The sequence below is a fragment of the Aethalodelphis obliquidens genome, unplaced genomic scaffold (genome assembly GCF_003676395.1).
Source record: "Aethalodelphis obliquidens isolate GAN/ISIS:26980383/991018 unplaced genomic scaffold, ASM367639v1 scaffold21, whole genome shotgun sequence".
NCBI classification, from domain to species: Eukaryota; Metazoa; Chordata; class Mammalia; order Artiodactyla; family Delphinidae; genus Aethalodelphis; species Aethalodelphis obliquidens.
Window position 1 is genome coordinate 21,988,504 of NW_020837965.1, and position 23,824 is coordinate 22,012,327.

Here is a 23,824-nt window from a genome sequence, read left to right on the forward strand (position 1 = left end):
TTGCCTAATTTATACAGAGCCTGGCATTGTGTTAAGGATTTTAGCACCAGGATCTTAATACTCAAACAATTATGTGAGAGAGGCATTATTACTATTTTTATTTCTATTATTATCATTACTTTACTATTAGTATTATTGTCATTCCGTTTTAAAGATGACTGTCTACAGCCTCAAAAATGTGTAATGCCTTAATCAAAGATGCTAGGCTGATTCGTAGTTGAACTAGCCTTAGGAGCAAAATCTTCTAACAAGTCTAATCTCTCTTTTTTCAATAACATCATGCACTACTAGGAAAGAAAAAAACATTTTTTGTTGAATTGCTAGGAGTTGTACATGGATTTTAAGACTAAACAAGTACACTGAATAACAACTAGACCACTACAATGAGAATTAGGAAAATTGACATGACTTATTTTCTTGGGCAATGCCCCCTGCCAAGTATGGAATCAAATGTCTCAGATATTGAAAAATGATCAAGCCTCTCTTAAAATTTCCAGTTGATCATTTTACTTGACTCTAAGATGTGTTAATTTTGAGATATTAGACATTCAATAAACATTTGTTGAATGAATAAAATAAAGGAAAAGAATCACCCTTCCATTCTGAATGTTTAGAAAAATCTATTTTCCCACTGTAAAGGAAACAAACCCAGTCCTTTTCCTGTGTGTCTGTCCTTTACTCTCACATGAGTACCACATTCATAACCCTTCTGACATCAGATGTGTGGGGTTTTTTTCCCACACCAAGCAATTCTGTGACACCAGTTGGGCGTCCTATAATTTAACTCAATTCTAACACTATCTACCTGGGGATAGTGTCAGGTCTCACAGTTAAGGGCTCAGTCTCACAAAACCGCCCCCCACACTTCAGATGTCAGTCATAAGTAGTAGGTCCCCAGATTACCCACAACTTCTGTCTGAAGTGGCTGTAAATCTGAGGTGTCCACGACCAGCTCCCCACTGGATTCGATTATTTACTAGAACAGCTCACAGAACTCTGTAAACACTTACTTACATATACCAGTTTATTAAAGGATATGATAATACATGAACCATGATGAACAACCAGTTGAAGAGATAGATAGGATTAAGTCTGAAAAGACCCCAAGCACAAAAACTTCTGTCCCCATGGTGTTGGGATGTGTCACCATCCTGGTAAGTAGATGTGTTCACCCACCTGTAAGTTACCCAAACCCCATACTGTTGGGATGTTATGGAGGCCTCCCCAAGTAGGCGTGATCAATTATTAACTTCATTCCCAACTCCTCCCTTCTCTCTGGAGGATGGGAGGTAAAGCTAAAAATTCTAGGTTTCTAATCATGGCTTGGTCTTTTTGGTGACCAGCCCCTATCTAGGAGCCCACCCAGAGTCACCTCATTAAAACAAAAACACATTCCTATCACCCAGGAAATTATAAGGGCTTTAGGAATGGCAAGTTATTCCAACTCAGTTGAGGAACTAATACAGGCTCAATCCATTTGCTAGTTCTTCAACTGTGACAGAAGAGAAGAAAAATAGGATACTAAAATAAATGAGAAGATATTTTAGAGATCATCACATTAAACACTTTTAGTGGGAAAATTTGCCAACTCGTGGCAACACCTTTGCTCAAAACTTTATCTAAAACCCACTAGCTACTGGGCTTATCTGGTTAGATGCAAAGTCCTTGAATCAGAAAGATTCATGTTTTCTAAGATTCAATAGGCCCAATTTCATTTTGTATACAAAAATACCTTTGATTTTATTCATTTATTTTGTCTCTACTAAAGACATCGCTACATAAAAAATAACTAAATATCTCAGGACAGAATAATATAAAAATAACAAAATTGATTAAAAATGTATGGGAAAAAGTATTTCAATGTACAACTACCTTTTACTTAATAAATATTATGAAAAATACTCAAATTATTTTTGAAAGGATATTAAAAACACTGGGATTTGACAATATCCCATCATAGTTTAGTAGTCCTAAGTAGAGGACAAATACAATGAACTGAAGAAAAAATAAATAGTAATTGTAAAAATTGCATTGCATAGTCAAGGGAATATCAACATAATATTATTAAGAGTGACGCTTTTTGAAAACACTTTTAGAATTTACACATGTACTTTCACAGTGGCCCATCCATTCCTCAAAATCAACTTTTGTGGCTGGACTATTTTTGATTTCGTTCTGCCAAAAAATAAATGGATGCTTAATGAAGTTAAGTGATTTGCCAAGAGTCTCTCAGCTAAATGTGGTAATGCTGTATATAAAGTTCAGTTTCATAGATACAGAGAACAGATTGATGATTGCCAGAGGTGCCGGGTCGAGGGTGGGCAAAATGGGTGAAGGGGGTCAAAAGGTACAAACTTCCAGTTATAAATTAAATAAGTCATGGGGATGTGATTTACTTCATGGTGACTATAGTTAATAATACTGTACTTCGTAGTTGTAAGTTGCTAAGGCAGTAATCTTAAAAGCTCTTATCACAGAAAAATATGTGTATGGTGACGAATGTTAACGAGACTTATTGTGGTGATCAATTCACAATACAAATATTGAATTATTTATTGTACACCTGAAGATAATGTAAATGTTATATGTCAATTATACCTCAATTTAAAAAATGACTTTGAGGCAAGAATATACAATGGAGAAAAGACAGTCTCTTCAGCAAGTGGGGTTGAAAAAGCTGGACAGCCACATGTAAATCAATGAAGTTAGAACACACTCACACACCATACACAAAAATAAACTCAAAATGGTTTAAAGACTTAAATATAAGATAAGACACCATAAAACTCCTAGAAGAGAGCATAGGTAAAATATTCTCTGACATAAGTCATAGCAATGTTTTCTGAGGTCAGTCTCCCAAGGCAATAGAAATAAAAGAAAAAGTAAACAAGTAGGACCTAATCAAACTTATAAGCTTTTGCACAGCAAAGGAAACGAAGAAAATGAAAAGACAACCCATGGACTGGGAGAAAAGGTTTGCAAATGATGCAACTGGCAAGGTCTTAATCTCTAAAATATACAAACAGCTCACACAACTCAATAACAACAACAAAAAATAAATCCAAAAATGGGTGGAAGACCTAAATAGACATTTCTCCAAAGAAGACTTATGGATGGCCAATAGATGCACAAAAGGATGCTCAACATTGCTAATTATCAGAGAAATGCAAATCAAAACTACAATGAGGTATCATCTCACTCTTGCCAGAATGGCCATCATTAAAAAGTCTACAAATAATAAATGCTGGAGAGGGAGTGGGGAAAAGGGAACCCTCCTACACTGTTGGTAAGAATGTAAATTGGTGCAGCCACTATGGAGAACAGTATGGAGGTTCCTTAAACAACTAAAACTAGAGTTATCATATGATCCAGCAATCCCAATCCTGGGCATGTATCCAGAGAAAACTCTAACTCGAAAAGATACATGCACCCCAATGTTCATAGCAGCACTATTTACAATAGCTAAGACATGGAAGCAACCTAAATGTTCAAAAACAAATTAATGAATATATATATATATATATATATACACACACACACACACAAAGACACAATGGAATACTACTGAGCCATAAAAAAAGAATGAAATAATGCCATTTGTAGGAACGTGGATGGACGTAGAAATTATCATACTAATTAAAGTAAGTCAGAAGGAGAAAGACAACTATCATATGATATCACTTATACGTAGACTCTAAATATGATACAAATCAACTTATTTACAAAATGGAAACAGACTCACAGATATAGAAAACAAACTTATGGTTACCAAAGGGGAATGGGGATAGGGGAGGGATAAACTAGGAGTTTGGGATTAGCTGATACTATACATAAAATAGATAAACCACAAGGTCCTACTGTATATAACACAGAAAACTCTATTCAATACCTTGTAATAACGTACAATGGAAGAGAATCTGAAAAAGAATATATATATATATATGTATATATGTGTGTGTGTGTGTGTGTATATATATATATATATATATATATATAACTGAATCACTTTGCTGTATATCAGACACTAACACAACATTGTAAATCAACTATACTTCAATTTAAAAAAATGCCTCTCAGCCATATATTGGTTTTAAGTCTAGAATTTGATGGGTTTTTCTCCTGATGTTTGCTTTTGAACTGCATAGTGGTTGAATTAGTACTTGGGAACTAGAAATTTGGCTCTGCTGAGAAGCCCTATTTATGCCATCAGGTCAGAAAGCCAATGTTTTCCCAGGAATCCCATTGACCAGAACTGTGTCACATGACCACACCTGTTGCAGAGGAGGCTGGGAAAGTGTATCTCTGACAAAGTAAAATCAATTGACCCAACTGGCCTATTACCAATCAAGATTCATCTCCTGAGACTGTGTATTCTGCCATCTCAAAAAAATTGGAGTCTTTTAATTTTAAAAAGAGGGGGCCAGGTGGTGATTGGGTAGACAACTACCAGTGACTTCCACAGATGCTTTTGTTTATTGTTTTACTATCCCTGAACTCCTGACACAGTGTTATCCATGTGGTTCATATTCAATATACGGAATTAATTTAATTTAACCCACAGGAAAAATTATACCAAGGGGTTCATCATGTCCAAGGGCCCCTCTGGTCTAACAGATAAATTGGCAAAAGTTACAGCAAATATTTTGGGAGCACTATGATGGGTGTTTTACATGAGATTTCTCATTTCTCCAAAGTCACTCACTGAACCGGGTCTGGCTCATCACTCCCTTCTTTACTAGCTAACCCCTACCCTCAGGTTGAGAATCAGCTCAGACACTCATGAACCACCACTGAGCCATCCCTGGCCCTCACTCGTGTCTCCTAGGGTTAGATGCTTCTTCTCTGTTCCCCACACATTCCCAAGTTTTTCTCCCCTCTCCCTCCCTCCCTCTGTGATCTCTCTACCTCCTCTCTTTCCTTTAAAAGTATCAAGAAACTTCATTTTCTTATATCTGCCCTTCTCCTCTTCCTGCTTCACTAAATAATGATCAGCTAGAAGAAAGGGATGCAGTCCGCTTTTGCTCTCTCAGCCTCTAGCCCCTGGCAGAGCACGTGGTGTGCCCGGGGCTGGGTGCCTATGTCTCCTATGTTGAGTAATTTTCCTAAGAAGTTTGCATCAGAAGCCACATGCTAGATTGGTCTATTCGTTGCAGAACAGGGCTTCATCATCACTAAAGGTGCTGGGGCCAGAAGAGGTCATGGAGATTAAAAACCAACACAGGGTGTCCAGACACAGAGCAGAACAACTGACCCCAGGCTGAGAGAGGTCACTGAGCAGCTCGGCTTATCTGCATTCCAGGACCATCATCATCACAATTCCCCCCACATAGCACTGCATGTTATTTTTATTTTTATTGGCCATGCTGCATGGCATGTGGGATCTTAGTTCCCCGACCAGGGCTCGAACCCATACCCCCCAAAGTGGAAGCATGGAGTCTTAACCACTGGACCGCGAGGGAAGTCCCAGCACTGCATGTTAAACTCCATCTCTCTCCCCTTCCTCCTTGTCACTGGGCCCCCTTCGCACAGATGTCAAGTTATCTCCTCCCCAGCCACTGCAGTATGCTCCCCCTCTGTTCCGATTACCCATGCTCCACTGGCTTGAGATTGAGTGGCAGCTCGGCTCCGGAAAGCAGGTGTTGTGGAAGTGAAGCGAGCCCAGCAGACAGCGCATTAGGTAGCATCCGTCCCGGGGGAGCCCCAAGGCTCCAAGCTTTCACGGTCTCAACTGTTCCTCAGAGGGGCGGGAGGGCCAGGCCCTGACCAGATGTTGGGGAAAGTTGCCAGGCTGCAGCAAAGAAAATTGCTGTTGATTTATCTAAGGTGTAATAAGTATTAATGAAACCCCTTTCTCATGTTTTTGTTTACAAGAAAGGCTCAAATCAAAGGTGACGTGGAGGCATTCACGTGTACTACGGGATGTGACTCGGATGGAACTCTGGTCTAGGAGCACCTAGAGGTGGGTTCTAGCCCCTGTTCTGCCACTAACTTCCTCCATAGCCTGGAACAATCCTTGAGCATTTCTGGGTTTTTCTTCTTCAGTTGTAAACTGGGAGAAGGGAATTAGAAAAGTCTTGAAAGGCTGTTTCAGGTCTCTAAAATGATGGAAAGAGTAAAACCTAGGACTCTACTTTCTACTCATTCTTAAAGATGTAGCCTTAGAACAGGCCTCGTAGATTATTAGGACTCAAAGACCTGGGTGGTCCTAGTTCAACCCCTTACTTTGCAGAACTGAGGCTGGAAGAGGCTTGCTGAGGCCCAGGCAGGCCATGATTTAGGGGCAGGCCCTGGGCTCCTTGCTTCCAGACCCAGGTCTGGTCCTCTCTCCACCTTTCAAACCAGAGTTCCTCACCTAGGACAGCTGACTTCTCAGCCTGCATTTCACAACCAAGACCAGCTCACAGAGAAAGGGAGAAAAGGTTCTGTGTGAACCACTCAAGAGTGAAACTGGAAAGGAGGTGAGCCGAAACTTGAAACGAGATGAACTGACTGTGTTCTGGCCCAGAGGAAGCTGTGGGCTGGCTGGCCTTAGACCCAGGGCTGGAAGCCCTGGCCAGCGTCTTTGATGGGGCCCAGCAACTGGGCCCAGCTCAGCAGTTTCTGATAGCTTCACCCCCGACCAAGCGAAACTCAGGCCAGATTTCACGCGAAATGCAGAGCTCCCATGAACACCCAGCTCAAAGTGAAACACAGGGCAGTGAGAATTCACACAGCCCGAAACCAAATAGGGGAAAAAAAGACATTCAATGAATTCCCTCCAGCTCACCAAAACTGCCTCCTGTCCCTACAGTTCACTTCCACCTTTCAGTCTAGCCTGGCTTTGCAAGTCACAGTGATCTCAAAGGCAAGCCCTTGTGCAGGAAGGAGCACCTGGGGTCTCAGAGGTCAGGGCTAGAATTCTTGACCTAGCATGTAGTGCTGTGCATCCTTGGCCCGATGACTTAGCTTCTCTGAACCTTACTGTATGGACATGTGAAGATAATGAGACTTGCTTTCCAGGCTCTTCATCATAGTATTAGCAGCAGAGACTGTCACTCTTCTCTCTGTGTGCCAATCTGCTATGTAGTTTTTATTCCATATCCTTTTTACCCCTTTCTATAGCATTATTATGACCATACCATTGGCATCTGCATTTTTAACAGCTTTATTGAGATATAATTTACATACCATAAGAGTCACCTGCCTCAAGTGTACTTAGGTCTTCATTTTATAGATGAGAAAACTGATGCTCAAAGAGATTGAGTGAGCTCCCCAAGTCCCTCTTTTTGTACACTTATTCCATAAAGGGCCAGATGGTAAATATCTTTGGCTTTGGGGCCACGTAGTCTCTGTCACAGTTACTCAACACTGCCTTTGTAGCTCCACAGAACCACAGATAATATGCCAACCAACAAATGCGGTCGTGTGTCAATAAAACTTTATTAAAAAAAAACAGGTACTGGGTTGAATTTACTGGCCCTTGCTGTATGGTATGCCCCTCCTGAAAACACTACAATTATTACCCAAAGCATTCAGAATTAAATCTGACCTCTTTATCCTGTTGTACAAAGCCCCCTACCACCCAGCCCCTCCCTTCCTGGGGCACAAAGACCCCCTTGTTGTAGCTCAGTCCTATGCACTTCCCCTCCTGCCCAGGTCAGGGCAACCCTTCTCTTGTCCTGCGAGGTTCTCTCCTCTTCTTGCATGGCTGGCCTCCTTCTTTCCCTTAGGTCTCAGATTAAATGCTATTTCTTCATAGAGCCCTTCTCAACCACGCCACAAAGGATGGTTCACCTCGCTTTCCTTGCTTGTCCCCTTCAAAGCGCTTGACTCTTCCTGCAATCCTTTGATGAATTTGTGCCTTTAATGGTTTGCCATCCATCTCCCTCACCAGTGTGGGAAGTCCATGAAGATAGGGGTCTTGTGTATCTTGTTCTATAGGCTCCAGTGTCTGGCACAGAGGGGGGCACCATATACATTTGTGAAATGAATGTAAGGGTTAACAGCCCTTCTTTTGGATTTCACGGTCATGGCCTGAGCCATCTTCCTGCTGCCCATCCATGGGATCCTGTGGTCGGGACAGAACAGGTGCCAGAGCATCTCTTACCTCCTCACTCCTTTCTTCCACTGAAACTGGTAGACATCTTGCTTGGCAAGTAAAGACACACATCTTCAAATGATAGTGATTTTTAAAGAGATTGAGAGATGGTCTGAAATATAGGATTGGAGCTATGACAAGAGGAGTTGCCTTCCAAAGATCCAGGCACATGCAGACATGGGTGCTCTCACACTTAAGGACCTGGGGAGAAATTCCTTGGTTCCAGCATAGCCTCTGTGCCCTTCTCGCCAACACAGGAGAAAAGTAAGTGTACCGCTCCTGGCTTTATATTCATTTATTTTCAAATAATGTCTGAACGAACATTTTTGTCCTGGAAACATTTAGAAATCGTGCACGTGCTCATTGTTTTTGACCCTTTCTTTCCTTTTTGCTCATTGAAACGTGCTTGAAAGACTAAGGGCAGGCTGCCAATTTCTCTAACTGTGAACAAAAAAGAAGAGAAACACACACACACACACACACACACACACACACAAACCTCAGACAAACGTGTTTAAAATGCAGACAGTCGTTCAGTCCATTTTTGTCTTGAGTATCAGGCAGCAGCGATCAGGAGCTGGGCTTGTTGGGGTTTCATGCAAGCTCTTGATCTGCAATTATGAGAGTCACTTTACTCAACAGCAGGAAACAAAGGCAGATCCTGCTCCAAGGAGGAAAGCGTAGCTCTGGTCAAACTCTACCCTTGAGGATGTGTTTAACGGAGTAGTGGAAGATGATTAAATAAATCAGGGAATGGTCCTGTCTCATCATGGCTGTTCTGTAAACTCTTGGCTTCTGAATATGCCCTGTGGATCCAAAATTGGAAACAGGCTGGGAGAGTGGAAAGAGTTCTGTTTGGAATCACATCTACTTGGGTTTAAATCCTGGCTTCATGGCTTACTCTCAGTCGCTGGCTAGTTCAGTTTTTAATCTTTTGGATCTTAACTTTTCCTTAAGCTAAGTGGAAATAACAGTATCAGTCCCACAGGCTGACTTTGGTAAATAGAGGTATAGTACTTTATGGGGTAAGTATGTCCATCTCATATAAGGTCTTCAATACAAGGAAACTAATGTTATTATTATAACATTTTCTCTAGTTGGTGGGCTTGGCTGTGTAGAGTTTGCCTGAACATTGTGCATACAAAATACCCCATATGTTTGACGTGAGCTCCAGGGTCTGTGACCAACCGTGATTTAAAAAAGCAGATGTTATTAATCTTCTAAATTCTGCACACCAGCCATGGTGTCATTTAGGACTGACAATGGATGGGCTGCCTCATTCCCTCTTGGAGATAATTATTTTGAAGCACTAGGAGAGGCTGTTTGTTTTTAAGAGTTGGGGCCAATTTGCCTTATGAGAACCCAGTGGCAGCCTGTAATGAAAACAGGAAAATAAGCATGGGCCCCAAAGCTCAGTGCTGAAAAGACATTCAAGGTAGGAAGGCTGCGAATCAGAGCAAAGCTTACTGGGGACCCAGGAGAGCCTGCCTGTAAACTATTACAGAGTCGGGGGGAAGGTGATGGAGAAACTGGGTCCCAGGAGAGTTTCCCAGTAGGAGGGCATGCATAATAGTGTCAGAGAATATGTCTCCCAGAGTCCATGCTTTGGAATCATGAGGGAACTGTTTCCAAGTTCCATTCACCTCAGAATGAGGTTCTACTACCACCAACCAGGTTAGGACGCCTCCTGCCTCTGGAAGCAGCACAAGAACTTAATTCAACTCAACAAATGTTAATTATGCCCCTGCCATGTGCTAGCTACTGGCAAGAAAAAGATGACCACACATTCCTGGGGTCCTACCTGCAAGTTGCACAGAAACAAGTGTAAACTGACATGAATAGCACATTCATAAAGGGAATGGAGGGCATCAGTCATCTAAGCTTCCTCTCATTATACCACTAAGTAGGGAGTAAAAAAATACATAAGTCCACAAGGACAAGGGAGGCCAGAGAGGTGGAAACAACAGGTGAATGGTGTCAGACATATGCACTTTGGAGAAGAGGTGGAAGGGTAGCAACTTACTTGGCCAAACAGCTACTGTAACACCAAAGGGCCTGAAAGGAGGAGGCCAGAAGGGCATGGAGATGTGCACTGGGGAGTCCTGGGAAGCTGAGAATCGGGCCATCAGTAGCTTTGAATGCCAGATTCAAGTTTGGACTTAAAACAGGAAGAAAACTAGTTAAAAACTTGAGTAAGGAGAAGTTGGATCCCAGTGTTTCTTTTACTCGATTCTGCCAGAGACAAGAGACCTGGAATTTAGTCTCTGGACAGTGGAACCGGGAAGGTTTCAGATCCAAGATATTCCAGTGAAACCAAAAAGATTTGGTGAAAGTCTACTGACCATAGGGTGAGACTGTCACCACTCCTACCCCCTCAAGTCACACCCACTGCTTGGCCACCAGGACTAGGTCAGGATGATAGACACCAGGCCAAGGGTCAGAGGCTCCATCATTGTTGAAAACACTGGCCAGCCCACGATCAAAGACCTACAGATATAGGCAGTTGGAGTTTGGCCAGTGAAAGAGCCAAGCATTTGACAGACCCCACCCATCCTACAAAGATTCCACTCAAGTTTTGGACATCACATTACTAGTTATCAATGGAATATTTTTGCAGCAAAAAAAAAAAAAAAAAGCCTCAAAGATTAAGATTGTGTTAGCAGTTTTATAAAGTGTATATATATATATATATATATATAAAATATATATTCTAGGATATAAAATAAACCCTACAAATCAAAGACAAATAATTCAATGAAAATGGACAGCAGACATTTAATAAAAGAATATAGACAAACAGCTAATAAGCACACAAAAAACTATTCAACACTATTCATTATCAGGGAAATACAAATGAAAACCATGATGAGATACCACTATATACTCACAAAAATAGCTAAAATTTAAAAAACGGATGATGTAAATGTTGTCAAGGAGGTAGAACAGCTAGAACTCACATATACTGCTAAGGGTAGTGAAAAATGGTACAGCCATAACGGCAAAAAACTAAGTGAACACCTACCTTATGATCCAGAAATTCTACTCCTAGGTATTTACCCAGTACAAATGGAAAAAAATAAAACACAAAACAGAATTGTAAAAATATGTTTAAATCACCTTTATTTATAATAGCCCCAAACTGGAAACAGAACAGGGGTCCATGAAGAGGACAATGGATAAACAGATGATGCTGTGTTTGTACAATGGAATGCTGAGAAACAAAAAGAAACACGCTACATAGAGTCTGTCATACAGAGTGAAGTAAGTCAGAGAGAGAAAATCAAATATTGTATATTAACACGTATATGTGGAATCTAGAAAAATGGTACTGATGAACCTATTTGCAGGGCAGGAATAGAGACACAGACGTAGGGAAGGAACATGTGGACAGAGTATGCAAAGAGGAGGGTAGGACAAATTGAGAGATTAGGATTGACATATATACACTACCATGTGTAAAATAGCTAGCGTGAACCTGCTGTATAGTGCAGGGAGCTCAGCTCAGTGCTCTGTGATGGCCTAGATGGGTGGGATTGGGGGGAGGGTTTGGAGGGAGATTCAAGAGGGAGGGGATATATGTATACATATAGCTGATTCACTTTGTTGTACAGCAGAAACTAACAAAACTTTGTAAAGCAACTATACTACATTAAAAAGACAAAGAAACCCTACTGACACGTGCAACAAGATATAAATCTCAAAAACATGTTCAGGTAACAAAGGAAAATATATTACATGGTTTTGTTTGATATACAGTTTAAGAACAGGTCAAACTAGCATGTGGTGGAGAAAACCAGAATAGTAGTTACCTCGGGGGTAGATGTGAAGGTGGGGAGTCACTAGGAAGGGTCACGAGGGAACCTTCTGGGGTGCTGACAGTGTTCTACATCGTGATAGGACTTTTGGTTACATGAGTTTATAAACCCATGGGTTTATAAAATTCAAATCAGTTTATAAACTCATTAAAACTCATCAAATACTGCTGAAGATTTGTGCATTTCATTGAATGTAAATCTTACCTCAAAAGAAAAAAGAAGGGGCTTAAACAAATAAAAATAACTAAATAAGTAAAACAAATACTAAGACAAATATATACTTTTTACAAAGCAAAGCTTTAATGCATTATGAAATGTCCACACTTAAGAAAGAGATAGAGAATATGTTAATAATTCAGATTAATCTTAAGAGTGTGATATCTATGTCCATTATACTGGGCACAGCACAAAAAAAATTGGTTAAAAAATATGAAATATTTCTTAATACTGAAAATAATTATTCCATAAATCAATCACTTACATTCAGGAATAAAAAATTCTCAAAAAACAACTTTAAAAAAGTGTCCAGGGCTTCCCTGGTGGCGCAGTGGTTGAGAGTCCGCCTGCCGATGCAGGGGACACGGGTTCGTGCCCCGGTCCGGGAAGACCCCACATGCCGCCGAGCAGCTGGGCCTGTGAGCCATGGCGGCTGAGCCTGTGCGTCCACAGCCTGTGCTCCGCAACGAGAGAGGCCACAGCAGTGAGAGGACCACATACCGCAAAAAAAAAAAAAAAAAAAAAAAAGTGTTCTGAGTGCCCTGAACAGTGGATGTAAGAAACAAGCAAACAAACAACAAAACAAAACAAACAAAAACAGCAAGAACTGCCACTTTTAGAACAGTGGAGATAAGGGGAAGACCCTTAAAGTTCCCAAAAGCACCAACAGGCAGGTGGCAGTCCCATCACGGAGATGTCATGGGGCATGAGCTTCTCAGCAGCCACCCTGGGAGCTAGAAGATGGAGATCAGTGTGCTCAGAATTCCATAGGAAGGTTGGTCTAATCTAGAATTCTGTACCTGGCTGCTGAACTATAAGCCAAGTGGGAAGGTTGGATATTATGGAAAATGACCCTCCTGCCCTTTCTTCAGAAATGACTGGAGAGTGTTTACCCAAAAGAAGGAAAATAAAACTGAGGACAAGGGAGACCTGGAATGCAGGGAGAGGGGATCCCACCACAGGAGAGAAGTAAGGGAATTCCCGGGTCAGGAAGCAAGGAGGCTGCAGGACAACATGAGGTGGTCCAGCGCAGAGCAGGAGCATAGAAATTTCCAGAAAAGATGCTTCCTAGAGCAAAATAGGACTCAGAGATGGCCTGATTCTCAGACTGCATGAGGAAGAGCATATACAGGAGAGGGTTTAGAGACAAATAGGTATATGCGGAGAAACACGTAAACAAATAGATGAGGCCGTGATTAGCTCAGGGACGCCGCAGGAGAAGGAGACACAGCCATCACACTCTTGGTGACTCAGCGAGGACAACATTGACACGGACCTTGTGGCACAATGGCAGACATCAATTCAAACAAAAATTGAACAGCATTGAGAGAATGGAGAAACATGAAATGTGTGCATTCGTGAATGTGGATGGGAGAGAGCATAAAGTTGCCGTCTTCTTTTACATGGTGGGAGCTAATGGAGAATGCCCAAAATAAACAGTATAATATACGCAGCTGTGTGAGCAGGTTATTGTCAGCATATAGAGGTCCATAGAAGACAAAACAGCTAAACATTTGAAAGTATTTGCCCCTGGGGGGTAGGTATTGGTGTGGGGATGGGTGAGGCAGAATTTTTTTTTTCTATTAAAATTCTTCTAGTCTTGAGTGTTAAACCATGTATTGGTGCCTTTATTGTATATGCATCATGATAGATGATGATAGATAGATAGATAGAGAGAGAGAGATAAAGATAGATGTTTGACCTTTTTTGACACCTTTAGTTTAGGTGAAGTGCGTGATGACATGGAACCATCTCCAGGCCACTGAACCTCAACTCTTGAGGTTAAAGAGACTTCCCAGATGGACTTTTGGCTGAGCCAAGGTCTGAAGGGAAAAAATGAAAGGTGTTAGCTGGGACAGGATAGGAAAGGAAGGTGCAGAGAAAGGTAGGATGAGTGAGACAGAGGTGTTACAAACGGAGAGAAACTATTCTTTAGCCAAAGTGCTGTCATTCTATAGGGGAAACATACTAGAGGAACTATGCCCCCTTACAAATATATTTCATGGAGACAGTCCTTCCTGTGTGAAATAGAGAATTCCAAAGAAAGAGAGAATTCTCAGTACTGATGTTCAAGGCCCTGCTGCAAAGAAAATGTGGTTCAGGGAGGCATGCAGCAGAGCATCAGCCGCCCTCACAGAACCTAGACATCAACAGAAAAGGAAAATCCAGATGGAACCAGAAGGATCTAGCTTCCTGAATGTCATCTGCCAGGAGGTTACCTGGATGCTAGTGAGAAGAAATTGGAGGCCCACACAAAACCACAGCATGCAACCATGTTAACACAGTTTTCCCACGTACCCAGGCACCTCTACATTATAGGAACATCATTCTGTAGGGTGGGCTCCATGATTTTCAGTTAATCCCTTTGTGGCTAAGTCATTCCCCCAGACATTGAAATAAGCCTCTGAGTGACCAGATAGAACGGATAATAGAAAAGCATCCAGGTCTTAGTAACCAGGCCAGCTGCTCCTGAGAAGGGTTACAGTCAGGGTGTTATTTCTGTTTGGAAGGTGAGGTCCAAGGGATTAAATGGCATGCTGTGTCTGAGGTCACACGATGGGATATGGGGTGGTGGGCATTTTACCCAAACACTCTGATTCCAAATGAAGCAACTCCCACCCTTCCCCCACCTACCCCATCGCTGAAGGGAAGGCTGATGTTGGATACCTGCCCCAGGGAGCCTGCAACATGCTGGCAGTTTTACATATAGGATATTTTAGGTGCGTAATAATATTTCCGGGTGGTGAGAATTATGCTTATCTTATACATAAAGAAACTGAGAGTCAGTGACCCAAAGTGACTTCCAAAGGTCTCAAGGCCAGGCCTGTTGGTTCCACATCCAAGCTCTACCTCTAAGACACAGCTATTCCTAGGCCTCTGCCCCCTGCTAATGTCCTCACTGCCCCCATAACTCCCATCTCCCTTGTCTCCACTGAACTGAGCTGAACCCCTACAATGGTTTCCTTCCACCTCCTCCCGCTATCACTTCCTTCCTCCTTGGCCACTCAGTCGCTTAAGCCAGCTAAGGGTCAGGCACACAAAAGGGCTGAGCTGCAAAGTGTCCAGGGGGAGAACAGGAGGAGAAGTGATAGGATATAGGGGAAGAGAGGAGCAGAGAGACAACAAAGTGCCCAGCACCTCCGGAGAGACACCGGTGAACCCCTTTCTGGAGTGCGATGGTTGTCAAGTCCCCAGATAAGAACAGCCCTTGCCGTTTTGAAAACCCACTGCCTTTTCCTCCATGAGGTCAGAGCGCTGGCTCCGTGGTGCTGTCAGCACACAAAATCCCAAGCTCTACTCTATATAAAACAGATAACTAATAAGAGCCTACTGTACAGCACAGAGAACTCTACTCAGTACTTTGTAATGACCTACATGGGAAAAGAATCATAAAAAGATTGGAGATATATACATGTATAACTGATTCACTTTGCTGTACAGCAGAAATGAACACAGTATTGTAAATCAACTATACTCCAATAAAAAGAAAAAAATCCCAAGCCTCTCTCTTCTTTGGAGTCCAACACATTCCTCCACAGTCAGATGGGTGTTCAGACAGGTTAATAACCTGAGAGGCAACTCACCCCTTCAGCTTTTAGCTAACCTTTGCCTAAGTTCACCTCCTCCCTAGGAACAGTTATCCTCTAAAATGTGCTCCTGAGTATAAATGTCCTTTCAGATGGCCAGGGACTCTTTGTGGAAGGTGATGGCAACCGGGTCGCCAGAGGCTGGGAGCATCCACACATGACCACAGCCAGGCTTGCCAAAGATCGAGGGTGCTACTTGGCACGTGGCCTGTAATCTACTGTTGCCATTTGATTATTATAATGCATCATTGGCACTAATAAATACAGATATATACAATAAAGTCATACAATAACAGCTATGGCATGCATACAGTATCCTAGTATCCTACACTTGAAGCGACGTTAATACAATGTTATTCCTGGTGGCTGGAGAATCAGTGGGCTGGACATGCACACATTGTTATGCAGAGACAGTGGGATTATGATCCATGGTACCTGTGGTGTGTGGCCCTCAAATAAATTAGACAGAGGTGTCCACCTACGTTACCTCATTTCAACCTTACATGAATGCCATTAAGTAGTTCTATTTTCTTTCATTTAGAGAGAGGTAACCAAAGGCCAAAGAAATTAAATAAATGGCTCTTCATTTTAGCTGAGCTGTCACTTGAATCTGACCGCATGGATTCTGTTCTTTCCACATTCCAGAAGTTTCAAAGCTTTTTCTTGTTCTTCTCCCAACTAAATGCTTAGGCTAAACTGCAATTTCTAAAGTAGACTTAAGTAGAGTTCAAAATGTATAAGTATTGGCTATGTACCAGACGCTGTGTTAGTACTTACCTACGTTAACTCAGTCCTCACACAGTGCCTGGCATCGGTATTGTGATTACCCTATTTCTTAGTTTAGGGAACTGAGGTCCAGAGAGGTTGGGTAGCTTTCCCAAGGCCATACAGAGAGTTATGACACCACTTGGATTAGGACCCAGGCAGCCTGGCTCCCAAGCTCTCCAGAGGGCTACTCAGCAAATTGAATTTGATACAGCACCATCTTCATCTGACCCCCCCCTCCTGGAAAGGAATCGTTTTAAGATTACAAACTCTTCTGCATTCTACCCATACTGTTTCCTGATCTAAGGCACAGAGAGCATTTCCTATGTTTTCTTCCAGATGATGAATGTAGCTCTATTAGTTTCCTAGGGCTGCTGTAACAAATGACCATGAACTTGGTGGCTTAAACAGCATATATTTATTATCTTACAGTTCTATAGGTCAAAAGCCCAATACAGTTGTCATTGGGCTAAAAGCAAGAAGTAAGGCTGCATTTCTTCCCGGAGGTTTTAGGGTAGTATTTGTTTCCTTGCCTCTTCCAGCTTCTGGAGGATGTCCACATTCCTTGTTCATGGATTCCCTCTATCTTCAAAGTCAGCAAGGCAGCATCTCTCTGATCCATCCTCCACATTCACATCTTTCTCTCTACTAAAGCAGGGAAATGTTCTCTACTTTTAAGGATGTAAGTGATTAGATTGTGTCTGCCTGGATAATCCAGGATCATCTCCCATTTCAAAGTCCATATCCTCAATCACATCTGCAAAGTCCCTTTTGCCACGTGAGTTGACACGGTCACAGCTTTCAGGGGTTACACGTGGACTTCTTGAGGCGTCTGCTAATTTTCCTACAATTCTGGTCAAAACACGAAGTCACCCTGGACATTGCAGACATCACTGATTTTTACTTTGTTGTAAGGCAACTCTCACAGGATCTTGATGTGAGAATTCATCCTCTAAAAATAAACATCCTTTTTATGTTCATTACTTCCACAAACTGTTGAATACCTGACCCATCAGGCTTAATATTCTCACTACTCTCAATTTCACATGATTATCCACATTAATATTATGACCATATTAACTAGCCTCTGTACATCAAGGCAAACAATTTTCACATTTATCATTCGATGGAATAAAGTGAGGCCACATGTGTAAAAGGACTTTGTAAGCCCTAAATTTCTATGCAAATATCAATTTTGATGAGAGACTAGCTGATGGAGGGATAGGAGAAAGTACTGGGTCCCGCTAGATGCCCATCAACATGTGGAAGGGAACAGAGAAAATTCCTTTTGCTGTTACTTAAATGGAACAGAAGGATCTGAACTTAATTTAAGCTTCAGAAAAGTTGATGATTTTGTTGCTCTCCAGATTTATAAAGCTACTAGAGATTCTTGCAGAATGAATTATTGTGGCTGAAATTGTTGCCCAGGCACAGCTGAGCAGAGGCGTGCACTGTTGGGTCAGGGAAGGCACCTTCACTCTGGAACAGGGGAGGTGATTTTGAGCAGCTCTGTGATCAATACACATATCTTCTCCTCCACGTAGCCCTGAACACACAGGGCAAGGATTATGGGGAAATTTTCTAAAGTAAGAACAGAGGAGAAGGCAAGCTGGCTCAAGTTGACGATGTGATGGGAAGAAGGACCCCTCTTCTCCGGGCCCTGCACACGTAACTGGCTTTGAGATTTCCAGAGCTTCACTCTGCTTCCCTGGGCCTCAGTATTCCCAACCATAAGGTGAGCCTAGTGGACACTATGATATCTAAGGGGCCTTGTATCCCCAAACCACACCACTTTCTCTCAATAGCAAGCACCCAGAGAGAAGCTGGATCTTAGCTTCTCATTCCCCTGGCTGCACTGATTTATACCACTGCATTACCAATTCATTTTATTTTCATTTAGATAAGTGCTTCTCTCATATTAATGTTGTATGAATCTCTTGCAGAGCTTGTGAAAATGCAGATTCTGGTTCCGCAGGTGTGGGGCTCTGCATTTCTGGTAAGTCCTCAGGTGGTGCTAAAACTGCTGGGTGTAGAGGCCTAGAGATGGCCATACTAAGTGAAGTAACCCAGAAAGAAAAAGACAAATATCATATAACATCGCTTATACGTGGACTCTAAAACAATAATAAAAATGAACATATTTGCAAAATAGAAACAGGCCCACAGACATAGAAAACAAACTTATGGTTACCGAAGGGGAAAAGGAGGGGATAAATTAGGAGTTTAGGGTTAACATATACACACTATTATATATAAAATAAACAACAAGGACCTACCGTATAACAAAGAGAACTCTACTCAATATTTTGTAACAACCTATAAGGGAAGAGAATTGGAAAAAGTATATGTATGTATATATGTATATAACTGAATCACTTCGCAGTACACCTGAAACTAATACAACATTGTAAATCAACTATACTTCAATAAAAATAAATAAATAAAATAATAAAAAATAAAACCAATGGCTGGTGGACCACACTTTGAGTAGTGACAATATCCACCCTGTTGGATCCTGCAGTTCTGTCCACACACCTGACCCCCTGCTCTGCTACCCCTTGCCTCCCATGCCCTCACTCACATCAGCCAGGTACAGGCTGTTGGACTCATAGCCTTTGGAACCATTTTAATGGTTAGTGATGGGAAGACAGTGAGAATTAGCCTAAGCAAAGAGGGAAGTGTGCGCAGGCTCACACTGCATGGAAATCTAGGGAAGAATGGTGAAGGATAGAGCCAGAGATCTCATGCAGAGCACTCAGTCTCCTACCTCTCACTCTGATGCTCCCTCTTTTTTGGCTTCTCTCTCTTCTACTGAAATCATCAGACAGGGCTGCAAGCAGCTCCAGGCTTACCGTCCTCCTGCCCCAGGTGAGAAATCCCGAGTAAGGTTCCTAACAGGCCTGGGTTAGATCATGGGTCTGGAACAATCATTGGGAGGTTGCGTGTCTATGGGGAGTGGGTGCTGGATTAAGCCCTGTGCCCATCAGGCAGCTCCCATTCTGTTAACAAGGTTGGGGCTCAGGGAGAGGAGAGCTCCCCAAAGAAGTGTGAGGCAGAGATATGGCCCCAGTGAACCACTGTGCGTGTGCCAGCCCCTGCCCGCTACGTGGTGCCTGTTACAAAATCTGAGAACCCCATCCGGGAGCCATTTCCTTCCATGTGGGGTGGTGCTTATGATTCTGGGCAAAGTGTTCTTCAAACCTCCTCCTTTCCACTGGTCTGTCCTTCTGCTACGTGGGGTGGCGGGACCTAGTGGCAAGGCAGGCAGGTTGCCTGGGGCAGTTCTCACTTAGCTCTGTTGTCCTGGTCTAATTATTCCTAGCATCTACCTTCCACCCTCCCAAGGCTTCTGCTTTGGTGGGCAAGTTCATTATCTCATAGCTAGTAGGCATCAAACTCTAAGGAAGTAACTTCGTTAAGAAATCTTAAGCCTAGGTTTTGGCATCAGACACGTTGGAGATCACCTTGACACTGTGAGATACTGCCAAAGTCACCAAAGTTCCCCCAGACTCATCCCCCCCTCTGAAAAATGGGGTGCTGAGAAGACAAAATGAGAACACATTTAGCCTAGCATTAGGCACAGGAGTGATACCTCCTTTCTATTTTTCCAGAGCTTTGATTTTGACCCTTACCTCCAGCCCCCAAGCTCAAATTCTGACAAGCTTGGGAAGCTCATCCTGGTGTATTTTGCCCATTTCTCTCTATCAGCTCCGTGACTAAAAGACCTCAGTCCTCAGGGCTACGTCAGGTGGATGCCGTCCATTCTCATTTAAGGCAGGAAACAATTTGACTATCTTTGCTGTTGCTACTATAAATCCTACTGGAGTCACATCAAATGGGACAAATTTCAAATTTCACCCATGAGACCTTTATCAGGTTTGCATCCCATTTAGAGACCCACAGTGGAAAATGGATTTCAAAATTGTGTGCACTGCATTTTGAGGTTGAATATTTTAAAACCTGAATGCATAACCAAAAATTGGCTGAGGGTGAATAAACCGTACTGACCCATATCAATGAAGGAGATCAACTCCACTTCTACCGAGAGTGAGTGGAATTGCTTATCAAACAGCTCACTTCCCATATTCTCATAAACTACAACAACAGGCAGAAGAGATTGGACTCTTTTCTTCTGTTTCCTCCTGTGTTTTCTCTGTGCAGTTTTCTGGCACTGTAGCCTACAAAATAAGATTATGGGAATTTGGAAATCTTTAGAAACTTACCAACTGTATATCTGTGACTTGAAAACTGGTAAATTAGAGAAAAAGTCATCATTTTATATTGACAAAGTTCAAAATGGACACCATCAGGGTAGGTTTAAAATAGATAATAAAACACATTTTCTGACTCAAACCTACAGGTAATCTTCTCGCAGTTGACATGGTTCATATAACACTAGAAACATCACAAAATAGCTTATTATGGCACGTGGACTTACTGTCATGCCTTTTACAATCTGCAGAATTGCTGAATCTCATTTTTGTTAAACGTTATCATGTTGTCAATTTTCTAACCTCATTCCTAATCTTGAAAATGTGCCCCTGATTTCTATTTTACTCAAGCCAGTAATAAGATATTGTTTTCCTCTTTTATCATCTATTTTCTATGGTTATCATGGTGTCGTCATTTATTATTATTTATGGCCCCTAATATACATCTTGACATCCAGGGTAAATATTGTTAAGCTCAGTGAAAATTTGTTGAATAAGGGCTAGAGGGTGGTGGAGTTGTGTTATCATGTGTCATCTCTTCATAAAGCATCGATAGCATATGATAATGCAATGGCTTCTTGTTCTTCAGATATTTCCTCTTTGGTGGCTCTGTGCCGGGCCTGACGTCTTAGGTTCCAGGGTTTCAGCAACAAAGGGCATCCAGTTCTCACCAGGAACAGGCAAAAGAACAATTTTGAGTGGTTGCAGCTAATCCTTATAATTGTGTATGACTTTCGAGATGACAAAAGGCTTTCACATTTGTTATCCCATTTGATCTTTACAGTAGCTCTGGGAGATAAGACAGGCACTTATTATTAACCCTATATACCAGACAAGGAAGCTGTTAGGAATCAAGGTGGCATTTTGTGGTATTCCACGATGTTCAGACCAGGGACCTGTTAATGACAGAATCCTAGCAGATAGGTTGCATCTCCCTCTGGCAGATGTGGAAGAGGAATGAGAGGCAGGCAGAGTCCCCCGCTGGGTAGATGGCGACGGTCCAAGCAGCTCTCTGGATGGGGCCAAGCAGAGCCGATGGCAGAGGCTCCAGGCGTGGGAAGGGCATCTGATTGCCCAGAACATCTAAATCTTCACCCCCATCCGGGCCAGGCCACATGGGTAAAAAACATCCAGGAGAGATGGAGCTGACCAAGACCTTCATCCTGCATGGAGCTCCCACATGTACCAGGCATGGGAAAAAGAAAACACACACACACACACACACACACACACACACACACACACACTCCTTTATTTAATCCTTAAAGAAATTATATTTAGTTATCTGCATTTTACAGAGTAGTATTCTGAGATTTAGAGAGAATAAGCAATTTCTGAAGTACAGGATTAACAGATTTTATTGTAATAAAGAAAAATGTTAAGGAAATTCCCTGGTGGTCCAGTGGTTAGGACTCCATGCTTCAACTGCAGGGGGCCAGGGTTCGGTCCCTAGTCAGGGAATTAAGATACCCCAAGCCGTGTGGTATGGCCAAATTTAAAAAAGAAAACAAGTTAAAAAGTTTGACCGTGGATTGTTCTCTTTCTGTATAGATATAGTTACAGATTACATACTTGTATATATGTGTATACGCCTATATGTAGGTATGTAGATACAAGTATAGATATAGATATTAATATAGAGGTAGAGACAGAGGTGGCTAGATTTTTTACTTTTGTTGAGGTATACAGCCCAGGTGCTGAGAAGCACAGATATAACGGTGCAGCTTAATGCATTTTCACAACCCAAACATGTCAATGTGGCTCTCACCCAGCTCGGGAAGCCTGGCAACTCCACTCCCCAAGAAACCTTCCACAAGCTCCCCTCCATCCCTACTTCTCACAGCCTACATTAGCTCTACTTAGCCATCGTCCTGCATATCGATGAAACGTTCTGTATCATGTCTAGATTCTTTCACTAAATATTTTGTTTGTGAGATTGAACCTAATTATGTATTTTTCCTGGAGGATTCAATTGTGCTAACCCATAAGTGAGCTTTTAACTTAAGAGAGCCCAGCCTACTTGGTTTCTTGGTCTGTATCCATGGCCTGACATTTCATGACATTAAAACTGCATGAAAGCATTAGAAGGTGTAGGGGATAGGAGCTAATGGAAGGCTTGGGTTTGTACCTAAGGCAGATCCATAACTAGCTGTGTGGCCTTAGACAAAGGCCTTAACCTCTCTGTGCCCAGAGTCTCTTGTGACTTGTCAGGGTTTCTCTCCAATATCCATTTGATACAACATGTATAAATTTGGTGTCCTATAGAAGGAATCAGGACATCCCCCAAAAGCCAGACGTGTTTATTTTGTCCAATTATCTTTTTACACTGGGAGGATTATTCACATCCATTTAGTAACCCATTATAGTTTCTATTCAATACGCTTCTGTAAATTTAAGAACTCATTCTGGCAAATTCCTTCCCCTGGACTAGCCTGGCAACGCCCTTACTGGTTTTTCTGCGGCTGACACCTCTCCTTCCAGCCTCTTCTCCAGACAGAATGGGCAGTGATCACCAGCATGAGCTTTCTAAAACTAAAACCAACCCTGACATTCCCCTGCAGAATGTTCTCCATCAGCCGCTAGGTGTTGATTGAATAGACTCCTAGTTATGTAGCATGGTATGCAAAACCCTTTAAAATGTGGCCCAACCTGCCTCATAGCCAGCCATTCCCCAAACAAACCTTACTGTCTGGCGTCCGACCACAGACTATGCCTCTGACCCAGCAGCTGCTTTTCTCTCTGATTGAGGGGGGAGGGGAACCCCCCCAAAATTACGGGGAGGACTGCGTCTCATCTACAGCAGGGCTGGCAAACCATGGCCTCCCCAGGGCCAAATTCAGCCCACTGTCTTGTTGTACAGCCCATGAGCTAAGGAAGGTTTATGGTTGGAAAAAAAAGAATATTTCATGACATGTGAAAATGATAGGAAATTCACATTTTAGTGTCTATAAGTAAGTTTTATTGGAACACAGCCATGCTTGTTCGTTTATGTATTGTTCATGGCTGCTTTCACGAGACAACAGCAGAGTTGCCTGGTTGTGACAGAGCCTCTGTGGCTGGCAAAGCAGAAAATACCTACCAGTTGGATCTTTACAGAGAGTCTGTTGATCTCTGATCCAAATTTACAGTACTTTGTAATTTACTTTCCAAGTT